We start from the raw sequence: 18955 nt of genomic DNA, 5'->3' as shown, positions 1-18955 counted from the left end.
CCACTGGTGAACTTTTTCCGTAGGTTACTTCCTTGCTTTTCGTAATACGGGTCTGACCTGTCGTTTTTGCGACAGAACAACGTTCGCTTTTCGTTTGCAAGTTGGTCCTTTAGTAAGATTTGTCGTGTAGCGACAAAACAAAAATTCACTTTTAGATTCGTTTATAAGTCGGATTCCCAGAAAACGGCGTAAATTGTCGCTTTTGCCACGTTAAAGTTTTTTTTTCACTTGAGTTGAAACTACTCTTTAGCGTAAAATCCGTTTGCTCGTCAACACTTTGCATTCCTTAAAAAAAATGGTCAACCTTTGCGTTGTACTTTTTTTCTTTTTTTTTTAAAATAGTTCTCTGTCAAACTGTTATATTTGACGCTTCATATCTCGTCGCCAACTGTTGTGGTTGCAAGGTTGAACAATAATTAGTAAGGAAATACAATGAAGACGCAAACAACAAGATAACGCAATAATAAGTGTATTAAAGAAAAGGTATATTTACAATGTGTACAAATGACGGTGTCGAGTCAGAGAGTCTTGGTGGGAGGACATGTACGCTCTTCGGCGTCACTTCCGGTGGCATTTGAGTAAGACACCCCAAGGCCAACCTAGGCTTGCCATTTATAGTGTTATGTTATTCGCATATGCAAATAAGTGGTTGCCGCCACAACATTTATATGGAACGGCTCATTAAAAAATTTAATTACGTTAGACTTGAAGACAACCATATTGTAGTCAGCTGGAAAGCAGGAAACCGGAAGACAATTCCTTAGCGTGCAGTTCTAAGAAAGAAGCTTTGTTCATGGAATCTACGTTTAGGTTTAGGCACAGATAAAGATTGGGGGGGGAATTATTGATAGTGTTTTCTGCTAGACGGATATTATACTATATACAGTTGAATTGAACAGTGAACTTCTATAATGTTTGGAGAATTTTCAGTAGATTATTTTGAGAAATCAATTGGTATTTCCAATTACCAATAAGTCTATTTAATTTTTTATTGCATAATCTGATGAAGATAACTCCTTGTGGAATTTTCCACTCTCTTCTTAAATGTAACCTTATCCGAAAAAGTCGGATTTTACTTTCACTTTTACAAACCCGTTTGTAAATAAAGTTACGCTTGTATCTTTGAACTAAAATCCAAACATTATGCTTTGCAATGCTCTGCGATTGGTTTCCACGTTTCCCGATGTGAACTTTATTACCATAATTGCAATCGTATAACGACGTGGTTGCGCTGTGTTTTTCTGATTAACATATTTTCGCTATGTTCATAATTGTTTTACAAGTGCTTGTAGCTGCTTGAGTGCCAAGGTTGTTTAACTTTTCTTCGATCAGGTTTGTTGAATTAGTAAAATTAAATATGTTTTAATGGATATTTTTCTGAAATGTAATTAGTGTTTTTTTATTGTTTTTGCTTCTATGAATTTGAAAGCATTTTTTTTCCAATATCCTCCACTAGAGTAGAATGCGATATGCATTTTTACGAACACACACACACACACACACACACACACACACACACACACACACACACACACATCCATTAATGATGGGACGATTCCACTATTTTTCCCGATTCCGATACAATTACCGATTCCAAATCCGATTCTTTATAAATCTCAAATTATTAAAATATAAGATTGTTATTTTCCCCGATTTTCGTAAAAAAAAAAAAAAAACAATTGTTAAATATTTTCTCTAAACATCAAAATACACTTGTGGAGGATGATCTATCGATTTTAGCTTTACTGGTAATTTAAAATCAATAAATATTTATTATTTTATCATTATTACCAGCAATGGAAGATTTTGCTTAAAAACAAATCAAATTAAAAAAAAGTCAATTAAAAGAATCGTTTTGGCATCGAAATATCGGCACCAATTTTTCCGATTCCGATACCCCCCTAAATCTTCTGATTTTTCCGATTCCCGATTCCGATTCTGATTAATCGTTCCAACATTAATATATATATATATATATATATATATAAAACGGGCGAGTAGCTGAAACGATATAGTAACTTAACAGAAAAATACGGTAATAAAAAATAAAACGTATATATATATATATATATATATATATATATATATATATATATACCTAGTAACTTAACAGAAAAATACGGTAATAAAAAATAAAACGTATATATATATATATATATATATATATATATATATATATATATATATATATACCTAGTAACTTAACAGAAAAATACGGTAATAAAAAATAAAACGTATATATATATATATATATATATATATACGTTTTATTTTTTATAACTTAACAGAAAAATACGGTAATAAAAAATAAAACGTATATATATATATATATATATATATATATATATATATATATATACGTTTTATTTTTTATTACCGTATTTTTCTGTTAAGTTACTACATTGTTTCAGCTACCCGCCCGTTTTTTTTGTTTTTTTTTTTGCCGTCTGTAGCTTCCTCAGACTTTTACAGAAAGTTTCGCAGACGGAACAAGATTTTCTTTCAGTATGGACTGATATTTTACTGAATCAATTCTTCCATCGATTATGGTTACTCTTCCAGTTCCATTTATACTGAAACAGCCCCACACCATGATTGATCCACCTCCATGCTTAACGGTTGGAACGGTATTCTTCACATTATAAGCAGTATTTTCTTTTCGCCAAACATAGCGTTGCTGGTTGCGTCCAAATAGTTCCACTTTCGTTTCGTCTGACCAAATTATATTATTCCAGTAATCAATAGGCATTTCTAGGAACTTTTTTTGCAAAATTTAATCGAGCCTTTTGATGAGCTTTGGAAAGTAAGGGCTTCCTTCTGGCAATACGTCCATGCAATCCGGCACGATTTAATGCCCTACGAATAGTTGACAAGTGTACATCTGAGCCAGCATTCTTCAAATCGTTCTGCACGTCCTTTAGGTTAGATTTAGAGTCTATTGAAACTTGTATAACAATTTTCCTAGCCCCACGTGTCATAATTTTTCTTGGACGACTTGATCTTGGAAGACTTGATACAATCCCTTTTACTTTCCATTTTTTGATAATGGACATAATAGTCGACCGTTGTATAAAAAAACGTTTGGAAATTCTTTTATAACCTTCTCCAGACTAGTAGGCATCGATTACTTTCTTTTTAATGTCTTCAGAGTACTCTTTGTTCTTTGTCATAGTTGCAGATTTGCTGACGTTGAAAAAGAATTTTTTTTTTACTAGAAACAATTATTCAATCATTCAATATGGCATTGAAGTTCAATTTGAACTGATTTTAGATTCAGTAGATTCATAAATATTATTTATAGGAAATAAATACAAGGTCAGACTAAAATAATAAACTTAATGACGCTTTTATTTAAACTTTAAATTAAAGGAGTCGAATATTTTTGCAACATCCATATTTATATTTTTTGTAAATAAATTGATATATATTATTAATCTCGAATTACTTTTCCTCATTTATTGTTGAAACATATACAATTTATTCATAATTAGCCGTTAAAGGGTGTTATGAAGATTTTTGAAGTATAGATTCAACGAAACAAGAAAATTTAGACAGGGGTCGAATATTTTTGCGCACAACTGTATATATATATATATATATATATGTATGTGTGTGCGTGTGTGTATATGTATGTATATATATGCATGTATATATATACATGTATGTATATATATGTATCTATATATATATATATATGTTTATATATATGTATATGTATACATGTGGATATATAGGTATGTGTAGATATGTATATATGTATTTATATATATGTATATATACATATGTATGTATATATATATACATATGTATCTATACATGTATGTATAAATGTATGTATATATATGCATATATATATGCATGTATATATATGCATGTATATATATGCATGTGTATATATGTATGTATATATGTATGTTTATATGTATGTATATATATATGCATGTGTATATATGTATGTATATATGTATGTATATATATGAATGTATGTATATATATGTATATATATGTATGTATATATATGTACGTATATATATAAATGCTGTATATATATGTATATATATGTATATATATGTATATACATATATGTATGCATATACATTGATGTATATATATGTATATGTATGTATATATATGTATGTATATATATGTATGCATATGAATGTATATATACTTATGTATGTATATGTATATATATGTACGTATATATGTATGTATATATATATGTATATGTATGTATATATATACGTATGTATATATAAATGTATGTACATATATGTATGTATATATGTATGTATATATAGATGTATACATATATAAATCTATGTACATATATATGTATATATATGTCTGTATATATATATATGTATGTATATGTATATGCATATATGTATGTATATATGTATGTAGATATATATGTATGTATATATATGTATGTATATGTATATACATGTATATATATATGTATGTATATATATATGTATATATATGTATATATATATGTATATATATGTACATGTATGCATATATATATGTGTATATATATATATATGTAATTTAAAGGTTATAAAGGTTTTTTTAAGCAAGAAAAACGATTTTACTTTTTGTATTTAATATTTTTATTGTTATTTTTTATATTTCAAGCGGACTTCCGCTCTTGGTCACAAAAAAGTATCAAAATTAAAAAGAGAAAGAAAACCATTGAAAGAACTGGAGATTTGTAGCGTGGACAGCGTTCATTCCTAGACATCATGTTCGAAAAAGTTCCCGTGAATCATTTTAGCCGTTTGTGGAAGACGATTGTGTTTTTAATGTTGCAACGTTAAAGCGTTTAATTTTGGCGGCAAAAATGAGCCGCAATTGATTTCAATATGTATAATGGAATAGAAATTAAATTGTTAAACGGTAAAAAATAATAATGTTTTTTTAAAATAATTTATCTTAAAGAAAACTCTCATAACCTTTAAATCACTATCCTAGAAGCATACGTGGACTTTTAACATTATGTATATATATGTAGATATGTTTATATATATATATATATATATATATATATATATATATATATATATATATATATATATAAATGTATATGTATATCTATGTATATTTATATATATATGTACATATGTATGTATATATATATGTATATGCATATGTATATATATATATATTTTGGTATATATATAAATATATATATATATATATATATTTGTGTGTGCCAGGTCATGTCATATGCTACTGGTACCATGTAACCCAGTACTACCTGCCTCAGGGTCAGATCACCACGACTAAACTGGTTCCCCCACCAAACTTGTTTGGTGAGGAGGGTGGCTAGTCTCCCTGAAGGATTAAAAACAAGACCTTCCAAAGGCGAATGAACCCTTTGTCCGGGTCAACGGCCAATTAGCACCGTGTGTGTTTGTGTGTATGTATGTATGTATGTATGTATGTATGTGTGTGTTGGGGTGGAGAGGGCTCCTGGTGAAGGCAACCTTTCTAGGAGAAGCAAATCTCTGATTTAAAAAAAAACATAAAACGGGAGACCCGTACCCGCATTAAGCTGGTCTGCAGTTTAATTTGTGCTGGCTATCTTGCTCTTGCTTGTTGCTGGATCTCAACATTTTGAAACGAGAGCGAGACTTAGCTGTCATACAAAGCTAAGACTCTGTAACATCATCTGTGTATAGATACTCCCTCAGGGATTTGTTTATAAAAATGGTCCTGTGGCGATGGAAGTCATTTTTGGGCTCATGGACTTTAAGTGTCTGAGGGAGTTGCACTCGTCTGACAAGACGTTGCAATCATCACACACACACACACACACACACACACACACACACACACACACACACACACACACACAGGGGTGATATTTATGAAAATAATATACCAATCCGATAGAATAAAAATAAAATATGGTAATCAATGCTTTGTCTTTTCTTTCAAGACTTTTTCAAAGCGACTTTTTATGAAGTGCAATACATGAAGATTGTATTTCATTTTGTTGGAAATTATTAAATGCTGATTCATGAATTCTTCAGCGGGATTTATTTTAATTGAAATTCATGAGTCTAGAATATTTCGATTTAGAAGAAATGCCGTGTTGTAATGCAATAGAAAATAATGCATTTCATGATTTTTTTTTTTACATCTCTTTGAACGGAAAGAATTATAAAAATGTCCTAAATTCAATGAGAAAATATTTAGCCGTTGTATTGCTCGAATTAAAAAAGTGGGTTGGCAATGTTAGTATAACATCAGGAAAAGACCTTACACACACACACATACATAGATACATATATATATATATATATATATTATATGCATACATACATACACACATACATACATATATACATATATTGTTATATACATAATATATATATGTATATATATATGGTTATATACATATGTGTATATATACATATGTATGTATATATATACATAAGTATATATACATATGCATATATACATATGTATATATATACATATATATGTGCTTATAGTTATATATATGTACATAAGTATATAACCATATATATATACATACATATATACATAACCATATATGTATATATGCATATATATAATCATATATATATATGCATATGTATATAACCATATATATATATATTAGTAATAGGACGGTTTAACTATTTTTCCGATCCCGATGCAATTACCGATTCTCTCCTAAATTCCAGATTCCGATAAAATTCTGAATTCTTATTTCGGATCTTTTAAAATCTTAAAATATAAAGCTATAAAGGAAAGTAATGTGCAGAAATAATCACTTGCGTTTGTTGGAGGACCTGGTTGATCTCTAGGTTTTTGCTTTATTTTATAGTTAAAATTCATACATGTCCACCATTTTATAATTGGTACAAATCATGGCAAATAAAGTTTAAAAATATAAAGAATCGTTTTTGGCATCGGAAAATAGTCATAATTATTCCGAGTCTGATATTTCCAAATATTCCAATATTTCTGATTTCCGATTCCAATTAATCATTGCAACACTAACCTGTAAGGATCAAGACAAAATATTAAGAGAGAAGTCATATATATATATATATATATATATATATATATATATATATATATATATATATATAAACAGAGAGAGAGTGAGAGCGTGTGAGAGAGGGAGAGAGAATAAATGGCAAAAATTTATATTCCAAAATTCATGATTTTTTTGTCAATTATTCTCTATATTGCTCTGTAATTACATTAAGGATTGGTATATATTATAAGAAAATATGTTTCTACAGAATCCACACAGAGCCACACACACAGGCGCACACACACACACACACACACACACACACATATATATATATATATATACTAGCAAAAGTACTCGTCGTTGACTGGGTTCAAAAACAGCCTACAGAAAATGGACTCTGATCTATGAAAGTATGATAGGTTATGAAAAGCAAGGGTTGTAAAGAGATAGCCTCGAATTTGGGGGTATCAAAACCAAAGCAAAATATGATGAAAATAAAAATAAAATAGACAAACCCCATAATTTATTATACCATACCTGTTCACACTGAAACACTTATCACAATATTCTGTGGATCTATATTAAAAAAACCTTGTTAAACTTTGTGACATATTTTCATTCTATGGAGGTCATGCGAAAACGAACACCCCATATTTTTATTATACCATATTTCTTCAAACTGAAACATAATAATCAAAGTATACTTACGCAGATAGATATGAAAAGTATTTATTAAAGTTTGTGCCCATTTCCATTCTATGGAGGCCAGGCGCGAACGCAGACCCCACACTTTTATTATATCATCCCTATTTAAGTTAAAACATACTTATCAAAGTATTATTATGTACATCTATATCAAAAACACTTGTAAACGTTTTTTTTTTATTTTGAATTTTTTTATTTCCATACTTTGTGGACCAGGCGTGAACGCAGACCCCACAATTTTAATGAATCATCATTATGCCAGATCAAAAATACCAATTCCTGTGCCTCGATACATCTTCTATCATATTATGTGATCAGTTTTCTATAATAGTCAACCATATAGAAACCTATTCGTGACTAGACACACACACAGGCGTTCAGCTTTATATTACACTCACACACACACAAACACACACACACATATATACATACACACATATATATATATATACACACACACATATATATACACACACATATATATACACACACACATATATATAATATATATATATATACATACATGTGTATACTATATATTTATATTAGTTTATCGTAAATTTGAGTTAATTAACATTTGTTTTTTAAGCCTTAACTTATTTTTTTTATAATCAGGCAATATATATATATTAAATATCCCGTAATAATATATATATATATATATATATATATATATATATATATATATATTACAAAGGCTTCACAACTTATCAAGGCCAAGAGGCCACTCGAGAATAAGGGTTAAAGAGTGTACAGTAGAGAATTGGACACTATAGTAATCATTAGTAATGGAAAATCGGTAAATTTGTTAACTTATATGGACGGCTCATCAAAAAAAAATTCATGTTAGACTTGTAGTCAACCATATTGTAGTCAGCTGGAAAGCAAGCACACGGAAGAGAGTTCCACAGGCGTGCAGTTCTAAGAAAGAAGCTTTATTCATGGAATCTACGTTTAATATGCGTTTTATTTTTTATTAAGTTACATTATTGTTTCAGTTACCCGGCCGTTTTTTTGGCCGTCTGTAGCTTCCTCAGACTTTTACATATATATATATATATATGTATATATATATATATATATATATATATATATATATATATATAGAGAGAGAGAGAGAGAGAGAGAGAGAGAGATAGATATAGATATAGATAGATATTATATTTTATAGAGGGAATTAGACCTAGAGTCTAAAGAGCAGGGTTTATTTTAATGTATTAATAAATGTATTAATATTTTTAAAGAACAGTGCCCATAGTACTGTAGATATATAAAAAGCTACACGATAATAAATAATGAATCAGTTTCAAATGGAAAGACAAACAAAATCAACTTGAGTCTACGATCGTTTCGGAAACGATATTTATTTTATTGAATTGGCAATAATTATTGAAAAAAAATTTTTTTTTGATGAATGGTAGTTAAATAAAATTATTATTTTCATTTTTAATCTTGAATACATATTAGTTTATATATATATATATATATATATATATATATATATATATATATATATATATATATATATATATATATATATATATATATATATATATATAAATAATTTTAATTAAATTATAGATGTCCAAAAGTTAAGGAACGGGGAAAATTTAATACTAACTTTTGCAATTTTAATAACAACTTAACAAAATGTCGACTCCGAATATTCGAAAAAATCTACTTATACAAGAAAAACAGCTTATTTGTGACCATTATGTCGAAAGAAAGACCATAGGGATGATTGCTAAAATATTGAACAGGTCTAAAAGCGTAGAAAATAGAGAAAAAAAAAAGGACTGAAAAAAAAATCGGACCGACCCCAAATAACAACTAAGAGGGAGGATAGAAAAATCACTCGATCATCTCGTTCTGATCGCTTTAAAACTGCGGCTTCGATATCCGGGGATTTTACATCCGAAATTGGACAAAAAATTTCCAGAGAAACGATCTCACGAACATTAAACGAAGTTTGATTATTTTCAAGAAGTCCTTGCTGAAAGCCTTTAATTTCTATTAAAAATAAAAAGGCCAGATTTTTATTCGCCGAAAAATGTTTGTTTTGGGAAGAAAAATTGGGAAAAGATTCATTTAATGATGAATCTAAATTCACTCTTTTTCGCATCAGACAAAAGACCACATGTCAGAAGAAAAAAATGGAAAAAGACTATCCCCTAAGTGCGTTAAAAGTACAGTAAAATTTGAAGGGCGTCGTATAATGATATGAAGCATGATATCTTCAAAAAGAACTGGCCCCTTCATGAGGATTCATGGAAAAGTAAATGCCCGAATGTACTGAGAATTGATTAGAGAACATGTGGTTCCTAATCTTTCTGATTCTGATATCTTTATGCAAGACAACGCACCGTGCCATAAAACTAAAATAAAGCTAGAATCGCCACCTAAACCAAAACATAATAAAACAATTTCATGGGTATAATAAATAGACTTTATTACTTTAATATATTTAATGATTATAATACTATTCTATAGTCAAAATTTTATGACAATTGGTAAATAAAACTATATTTTCAAACTAATGAAATATGCCCAAATATGCCGACAGACATTTTTATATATAGTGTCCTGCCAGCCAGCTTCAGTTTTGCTGTTTCGGTTGTCTCCCCTGTGGCCTTGGCAGGCCATTAATATACAGGGTTTCTACAAAGTCTGGCCAAGATCAAAGTGTAGTATCTGTTCTTCAGATGCTGCACTTCTATTTCTTGTTCTCTTTCGGTGGAGGAGAAATCCTTCACGACTGAGACAATTTTTATTTTTGTACCTTTTCTCCACGTTAAAAAACGACCCTGGTGTCTAACTCTGTCCCGTGGGGAGGCATAGTAAATAGGTACATTATGTAGCGATACTTCCACAAAGTCTGGCTACATAATGTAGCGAGACTTTGTGGACACCCTGTATATATATATATATATATATATATATATATATATATATATATATATATATATATATATATATATATATATATACTAGTAAGTAGCCCGACGTTGCCTGATCGCACAGTACGTTTATTAAACAGGATATTTTAATTTATGCAGACTGCGTATGTATTATTATAGAATAAATCTTCTATTGATTATTATATATTATGAGGAATAATTTTCCCAATGAACTAAGTCGCAAAAAAAAAAAAAATAATAATAATAACAATGATAATGTAGTTCATCAAATTCTGTCTGTCTTTGTTTACAATATCACGCCAGCTGATTTTTAGGCTTTGCGATGAATGTTTTGGGAAAGTCACGTCTGATTAATGTTTTTTTTTAAATATGCAAACGAAGATATAATTTGCGTCGATTTTAAATGGTATCTCTTCTTTTATTGTGAACTGAACCTTTTAACAAGAGAAAATTAAAATAAAATGGTGAGGTACACTCAGGCTTGAAGAGAGAGAATCATTCAATCCGTAGTCACATGCTCTACTGCTAAGCTATATCTCCAGATTATTATAAATCTGTTTTTTGTTAAGAAATGATTTACTGAAATTCTATTTTTACCGGTGTAACGTAAAATATTCCCCTGTAAAAAATTATTCTTTTTTTATCTATAAGAGAAAATCTATATTTAAGATTGGATTTTTTCGATCCTTATCTGATTACTTTTTGTACAAAACCTATCAAAGAACACTGTCAGACATATAAATTAACTCTGTGTCAAATTAAAAAAAAATAGACGCAGCCGTTTCGGAACCCAATAAGGAGTAACCATACACACAGTGACTATATATATATATATATATATATATATATATATATATATATATATATACATGCCTATCGAGCTTATTATATATCTACATTACAACGAGCACTGTTTTCTTTCTTTTCTTTTAATTGTATTATTGAATGCACTAATACATTAAAATATACTCTGCTCTTTAGACTCGTGTTCTAACCCCCATATATATATATATATATATATATATATATATATATATATATATATATATATATATATATATATATATATATATATGGTGGAAATGGCAATTAATAAAAACTGAAGAAAGTGCTTAATACTGTTGTAGAGCAAATATGCGTTTTATTTTTTATTACCGCATCTTTCTGTTAAGTTACATTATTTTTTCAGCTACCCGGCCGTTTTTTTTTTGGTCGTCTGTAGCTTCCTCAGACTTTTACATGTATATATATATATATATATATATATATATATATATATATATATATTAAAGCGAACATTATTAAATGCAACGGAGACACTTTATTATTTCTTTTTAATTTTTCGATTTTTTCGTAGAATCTTCTTCATATCAAAATCGAAAATATTGCTAAAAATCATAAAGCAAAGTTGTATTTGAATAAAGTTGCTTGAATAAAACAAATGTTGCCTAAATATACAACTATATATGTGTGTGTGTGTATGTTTGTGTGTGTGCGTGCGTGCGTGCGTGTGTGTGTGTGTGTGTGTGTGTGTGTGTGTGTGTGTGTGTGTGTGTATTATTCAGAAAGACAAAGCGAGAGATAGAGAGACATAATGGCAAATTAGAGGGAGAAGTGGTAAGAAATTCCTAGTTTTTTTATTTTTATTTTATTAGAAATATGTATAGTTTTTCTTCCATTTCCTTCACAAATCCGTGTTGTATGTCGATGATAAAAAACAACATCGTGACTGAAATATGAGTGGGATCTTGTGGTCATTTGATGGGTCATCACCTGATTCGGATGTTGGAACCGGATGTGTCGAGAGATCGCTAGCCCTAAGCTGGGCACAACTTCCGGTCTGATTTAAAACAACAACACCAATAAGAGATAGCAGCGGCCATATTCGTGATTGCGGCGAACGTTTTCCTTTCAATTGCAAACAGAAAAGCAAGCAGAGAATGGAAATGCCAAAACGAATAAAATCCCATGAAATTAGAGAAAGCCAGTCTAGTTTCATGGATCCGTTACTGCGAACAAAGCAAGTTTTTTTTTTTTCTCCAAACAGATCATGTTCCTGATCGACAACGTTGTTGATAGATAACCAGATCACGAGTTGCCATCACTGGCATCTCCCGCCAACAGTTCGGAGTGAAAAAAAAAAAAAAAAAAAAACACAGTCATATTTTTTCGGTACGTTCCTTTGCAACGTCACAAAGATGTTAATGAAATTTAAATTGAAAACAAAATAATCTTAGTCTTGTTTTTTTCTGTCACAATATCTGACTTTTACATTATTTACAAAGAAGCCTTGTTTGTTTAGTAGCGTGAGTTATAACGAGTCCAAGATGGCGGCAACTCATCTTGAGTATATCTGTGCGAAAGCTGCGTTTAATATTGGGTTTGTAAACTTATACTTAAATACCAACACAGGGTGGAACGATAAAAGTGTCGTCCGAAAGAAAACGACACTACAGCTTTATTTCAAAACTTTTATTGAAAAAAAAAAATCAAGTAATTTGATTATGTTGCAGAGCTGACATCTATTCAATGAAGCTGCCTTCAGTCTCAATTGTTGTCTCGATATGGGTCTGGAACTGGAAGCATGCCTTTACCACAAGCGCCGGTGGAAGCTTGGCAAATATTCGGCAGATGGCAGCCATCAGACTGGCTTTGGTATTGTGTGGTGGGGTGATGTTTGTGATGCTTCGGTGTATAACCAAACTCAAGGACACTTCCCGAAGCCAGAATTGCACCAAAAGAAGATCATGCTGACTGCTTGGTGGTCTGCGACTGGTCTCATCCATTTTTTTTTTAATGCACCCGAAACTATTATGGTGAAAAAATACTGTCAATAATTGGATGAATGCATCAGAAACTTCGACAACAACACACAGCTTTAGTCAACAGAAATGGCGTAATTCTCCTCCATGACAATGCCCGACGGTACATTGCTAAACCAACCTTGCAGAAGTTGAACTAATTAGGTTACGGAACTATGCCTCATCCGACATACTCTCCAGATATTTCCCCTAGTGACTACCATTTTTTTTCAAACTTTTTGATAACTTTCTGCGTGGAAAATTCTTTAAACACCTAAGCGATATGAAAAACGTCTTCATCGCCACCAGAAGGCAATATTTTTTACGTTACTGACATAAATATGATTGTTTTGCGTTGGATAACGTGTGTTAATTGTGATGGTGATTCATGATCAACAATTGTTTTGTTTAAGACGAGATATTTTCAACCGCAAGAACTTTCTTGTCAACCTGGTAGCAAAAGGTGGAACGATAAAATTGTCACCTTAAAATATTTATTGAAACAATCAATTCAAGTAACTTGATCATGTAGTAGAGCTGACATCTATTTAATGTAGCCGCCTTCAGCCTCAATTATCGTCACGGTACAGGTCCGGAACTTGGAGCATGCTTTTTTCCATTAGCGCCGGCGTGAGCTCGGCGAATATTCGGCGGATGGCAGCAATCAGGCTGGCTTAGGTGTTGTGGGAGGTCATGTTGGTGATGCTCTTGATGGATAACCAAACGAAGAAGTCCAGCTGTTTCAGGTCGGAGGAGATAGGGTGTCCAAGGAGAGAAGGGTTCAAAGTCTGCTTCTAACGCCAAGCCTGGGTGGATCGGTGCCGAATCTTGGTGCCACACTCAAGGTCTGTCAGCGGTCTCTTAATTGCACTACACTTATCGGCACATCTAGATACAGTTTGGTTTTGACTTTCAAGCCGACTTCGAAAATGTGAGGCAACATGATGTGGTCCTGCCTTGAAACCACACCAAAGACCATAACCGTGGCCGGAAACTTTGTTTTTATCACCCTGGGCACGTCCCTATTATTGGAGGCAATCCAGCGATGCATCTTGAGGGCGCTGGCAATGGCCCTGTTGTTATAACTTGAACCGGAGAGAGTATGAGTTGTACAGCGGCACATCTCCGATCTCTCTCGCTTAGCATTGTGTCGCTTTCAAACTAGATAGAAGACTCCTATCGCTCTTTGGATTTGTACACAACTGGCCAATTGGTAGATAAATACCGGTTTTCATCAAACGGAAATGGAATCATGTCTTTTCTCGGTTGACAATCTGTAAATACCGTTTAAATATTTAGCATTACTCAACGAAATATAAATGTTGACATTTACTACGTATTTTTAAGACAAAAATTCCTGCATTGACCGGAAGTGTCATTTCTATGTTTAATTCAATCATGTTTAAATTTCTATGCTTAATTCAATCATGTTTAAATATTTCTAATAGTTTCCACTGGGTCTTAAATAATTCGGTACTTATGCAGTGAAGACCCTTTATTCCGTGATGTTGCCTCAGAATATTCTGGCAGCTAATGTAAACTGCCGGAATATGCTGAGCGTTGATTAAATTTTAAAATGCAAAAAAAAAAAAAAAAAAAAAAAAAAAAAACATTTATTATAATACGCTTAAATATGATATTTTAATTTGCGCAGATTTTGTATTTTATCATTATAGAGTTATTTATTTTGTATTATATCGCACCTAATATACAGCAACGCTTTCAAAAGTTTTTTAAAAAATTGGATCATAAAATTTGATCACGACTCGGCAGTTTACGTTAGCTGCTGGAAAATGCGAAGGCAACAACACGGAACAACGTTCACTGATAAAAAAAATTATAATATAGTAATTAAAATAAAATAGAAGTACATCAAGTGCGCTTGAAAGCCAAATCACAACGTAATATTAGGAAAATAAACAAATATTTTACTTGTTTGAAATATATAACATAAATATATTTCGGAGTCAAACTCCATTCTCAGTCTGTTGGTTTCTTTCTTTTTTTTTTTTTAGCTATGTTGTAAAGTTAGAGAAAAAAAATCTGTTTGTAAAGAGTAGCGCGTTGTATCTAAGCGGTTGTATTTTTTAAATGTTAGAACTGTGCGCAGGCAACGCGAGAATAACGTCACCCTTGACGTTAAATAACGAATTACTTAAGTCTTATACCCATGTCTGACGGAATTGAGATTTTTCTGTAAAAGAAAGTGGTTGGGGATGTTTCTTTTAAACTATAAACTATGTAATTAAATACAAATTGAGAGGCATTTTTTTCTGAAGCGCGAAAAAGTAATATATTTTAGACATGTTTGTTGCTAAAACCACTAGATGATACGGGCATCGGTTTCGTATATTTCTATAGACTAGACGTGCGTAAAGCACATATATGTACACGAGTTATATACAAACCAGCAATAGAACAATACATACATATACCAACTCCTAAAACTTATTACTACTAAACTAGGATACGATCCTATCGACGTACATATAAGCCCAGCACACTTAGATAAATTATATCTGGTATCTTTTAGTTTTAAACATGTTTATCAATTATTTTGTTTTACTTTACGATAAATACTTACACTTAAACTAATTGAGATCTTTCTGTAAAAGAAAATGGTTGGGGATGTTTCTTTTAAACTATGTAATTAAAGACAAACTGTGAGGCATTTTTTCTGAAGCGCGAAAAAGTAATATATTTTAGACATGTCTGTTGCTAGGCTCTGAATCCAGTAAGAAGCTTGATGGAGTACTGATATGAGCATTTGATGAGGTATGTTATCCGTGGCTTAAATAAGTATTTCCATTCCAAGTTCCACACATATCCCCGAGTTTGACAAGATACACCTGAAGGAGACCAAAGGTTACATCGGCTGGAATGTTGTGAAAAAAAAAACACTTTAGAAAAAAAAGTAGTTTGCGTAAAAAACATAACACACATTATCAACCCTCATCTAAAAAATACGAGACATAACTTTAATAGTTTGTTTACTATCGTATATTTCACATGGAAAAATAATACGCATGTAAACCTGGATGCTGACTGACTGGAAAGAAAGCTAGAGGGCACGTACACCCGTATGCTACGAACGGTGTTAAATATATCTTGGCAATATCATCCCACGAGGCAGCAACTTTATGGCAGCCTACATGCCATATTTACTACCATCAGGGAGCGACGCCTATGATTTGCTGGTCACTACTAGAGGAGCAACCAAGAGCTGGTGAGAAATGTATTGCTGTGGACACAACGGGTGCACGAGCATTGGACGACCCAGATCCACGTACATCCATCAAATTGCACATGATGGCAACTGTGATCCTGAAGACATAGAAATCTGGAGAGAGAGAGAGAAAGAGAGAGAAAGAGAGAGAGAAAGAGAAAGAAAGAGAGAAAAAGAGACAGAGAAAAAGAGAGAGAGAAAGAGAGAAAAAGAGATAGAAAGAGAGAGGAAGATAAAGAGATAGAAATAGAGAGAGAAAGAGAGAGAAAGAGATAGAAAGAGAGAGAAAGATAAAGAGAGAGAAAAAAAAGAGAGAGAGAATCACATTCTGCTAATCTCTGACGATTCTCATCACTTCTTGCCGTACGGAGTCTACCAGATTTAGGAAGGTCACATACAGACTCTTGCTCATGAAATCGAGCCCCCATAGCTTTTATTGCTTTGGGAGTAGGGGAATTTCTTGTGTTGAAGTTTCGTCGAAATTCTCTTTGAGTTTCTGATATTGACTCATTCAACCTAAAATACGATTCTACAATAAATATCCGCTCCTCGGTCGTGTAACGACTCAGGATGACCTTGGAAGGGTTACTCTAGATTATCTGAAAAAATAAAAGAAAAATATAAAAATTAAGAAAGTTATGAATTTTTTTTATCATCAGCTTCTTTTGGGACACCCTGTATATATATATATATATATATATATATATATATATATATATATATATATATATATATATATATATATATATATATATATATATATATACGAAATTAAGAAGGGGGTATTTAGGTTCCTGGAGATCCTGTATCTAAATTGTTTTCGTTAATAATGGTTTTCGACGGATAAGGAGAAATATGGAAGAAGCCTTTTCTTTGCTTGATTATATTAGTAGATTGGCAATTGAGAGCAGATTCGATTACACGACGTACTGATGTATTGTGTATATGTTTTAGAAGAGTTGCATACTTAAAGTAACAAAAAATACCATTAAGTGTGTTATTATTTTCTCTTTTTTGTTCATATAATCTCTTATTAACATTATGTTGCGTTTCTCCTATATATACTTTGCCACAATCAAGGTCTGGTATTTTTATTACCTTCTTTTCCTACCTTCCTCCTGTCACCGACATTTAAATTTATACTATTTATAAAAGTTCTATGTCAATCATATTTACGCAAATTATATTTTAAAAAATGTTTTTATTTTTTACATTCGTTTATGTCGTTGCTCGGAAACAAAAAAAAAAAAAAACCTCTAAAAATGAAAAACGATATATATTTACCAAAATACAAAAAAAAAAAAACCCCAAAAAACAAAACATTCATCGCTTTAAACTAAAAGATATCCTGAAAAGATCTTAGATTAAAAAAAAAGACAAAAATTCGGTCTGTGTGTATCATCGCCTGTTTCATCTTCTCTTTTATCAAGCATTTGTCACTATTCCAGGATCTCTTTCGAAATTTACGAGTTCCAATTGGAGAGAAACGCCCGATGCCTATGACACTTGCAAATGTGAAGATTTAAGGGCATGTTCCAGATAAACCGGAAGTTGCTCGGAGACCATCATTTGTTGAACTTTGGAGCAAGTGCATAGATTTAAATTTATGAGGAAGAAACAGAGGATAAAAAAGAAGGCAGTTTACACAGAGGTTATTTCTTTCTTCAATCTCTTAACACGGTTTCGTCCTAACACCATTGAAAAGGAATATTTTCGTAATATTTGAATTATTCGAAATACTGTCCCCATCTTGAGTGTTATTAGCATACAGTTTCGACGATGTAACCTCCGACCTTCTTCAATTTTGCCGAAATGTTTCTTGATGAATCATTTACAAGTACCGATCCATGGTTCTGTGGTTAGAGCTGTCGACTGTCATACGATAGTTGTAGGTTCGATCCACGGCTAAGGAGGGGTGCTAGTTTAGCCGCGCTGATGAGTTGGGATATAAATAAGCAGTACTATATGCCGATGACTATATTAAGCCCCCCTCTTTGGATTAATCACTGTCGTAAATGTATTTCCTATGCTGCTTATTTAGATTAAGCGAATCTCGCTGGTTTTTTTTGTAGACAAACGAGTAGCTCGAGCACTGTTAAGTGATTGGCAAATGTTTATTAAAATATTTGATGAGTCATTTACGAGCACCGATCCATATTTCTATCGTTAAACCTTCGACTTTCTTCACGTGTGTCTTGTTGAACTCGGGAATCTTTCTGTCAAACTCGAAAATCTTTCTGGCGAACTCTGAACGGAATTCTGAACATTTCGTAATATAAACTCATTTTATAGTTATGTAATA

The sequence above is a fragment of the Euprymna scolopes genome, chromosome 8 (genome assembly GCF_053919585.1).
Source record: "Euprymna scolopes isolate OS-2025 chromosome 8, ASM5391958v1, whole genome shotgun sequence".
Taxonomy (NCBI): domain Eukaryota; kingdom Metazoa; phylum Mollusca; class Cephalopoda; order Sepiida; family Sepiolidae; genus Euprymna; species Euprymna scolopes.
This window is presented reverse-complemented; position numbering follows the sequence as displayed.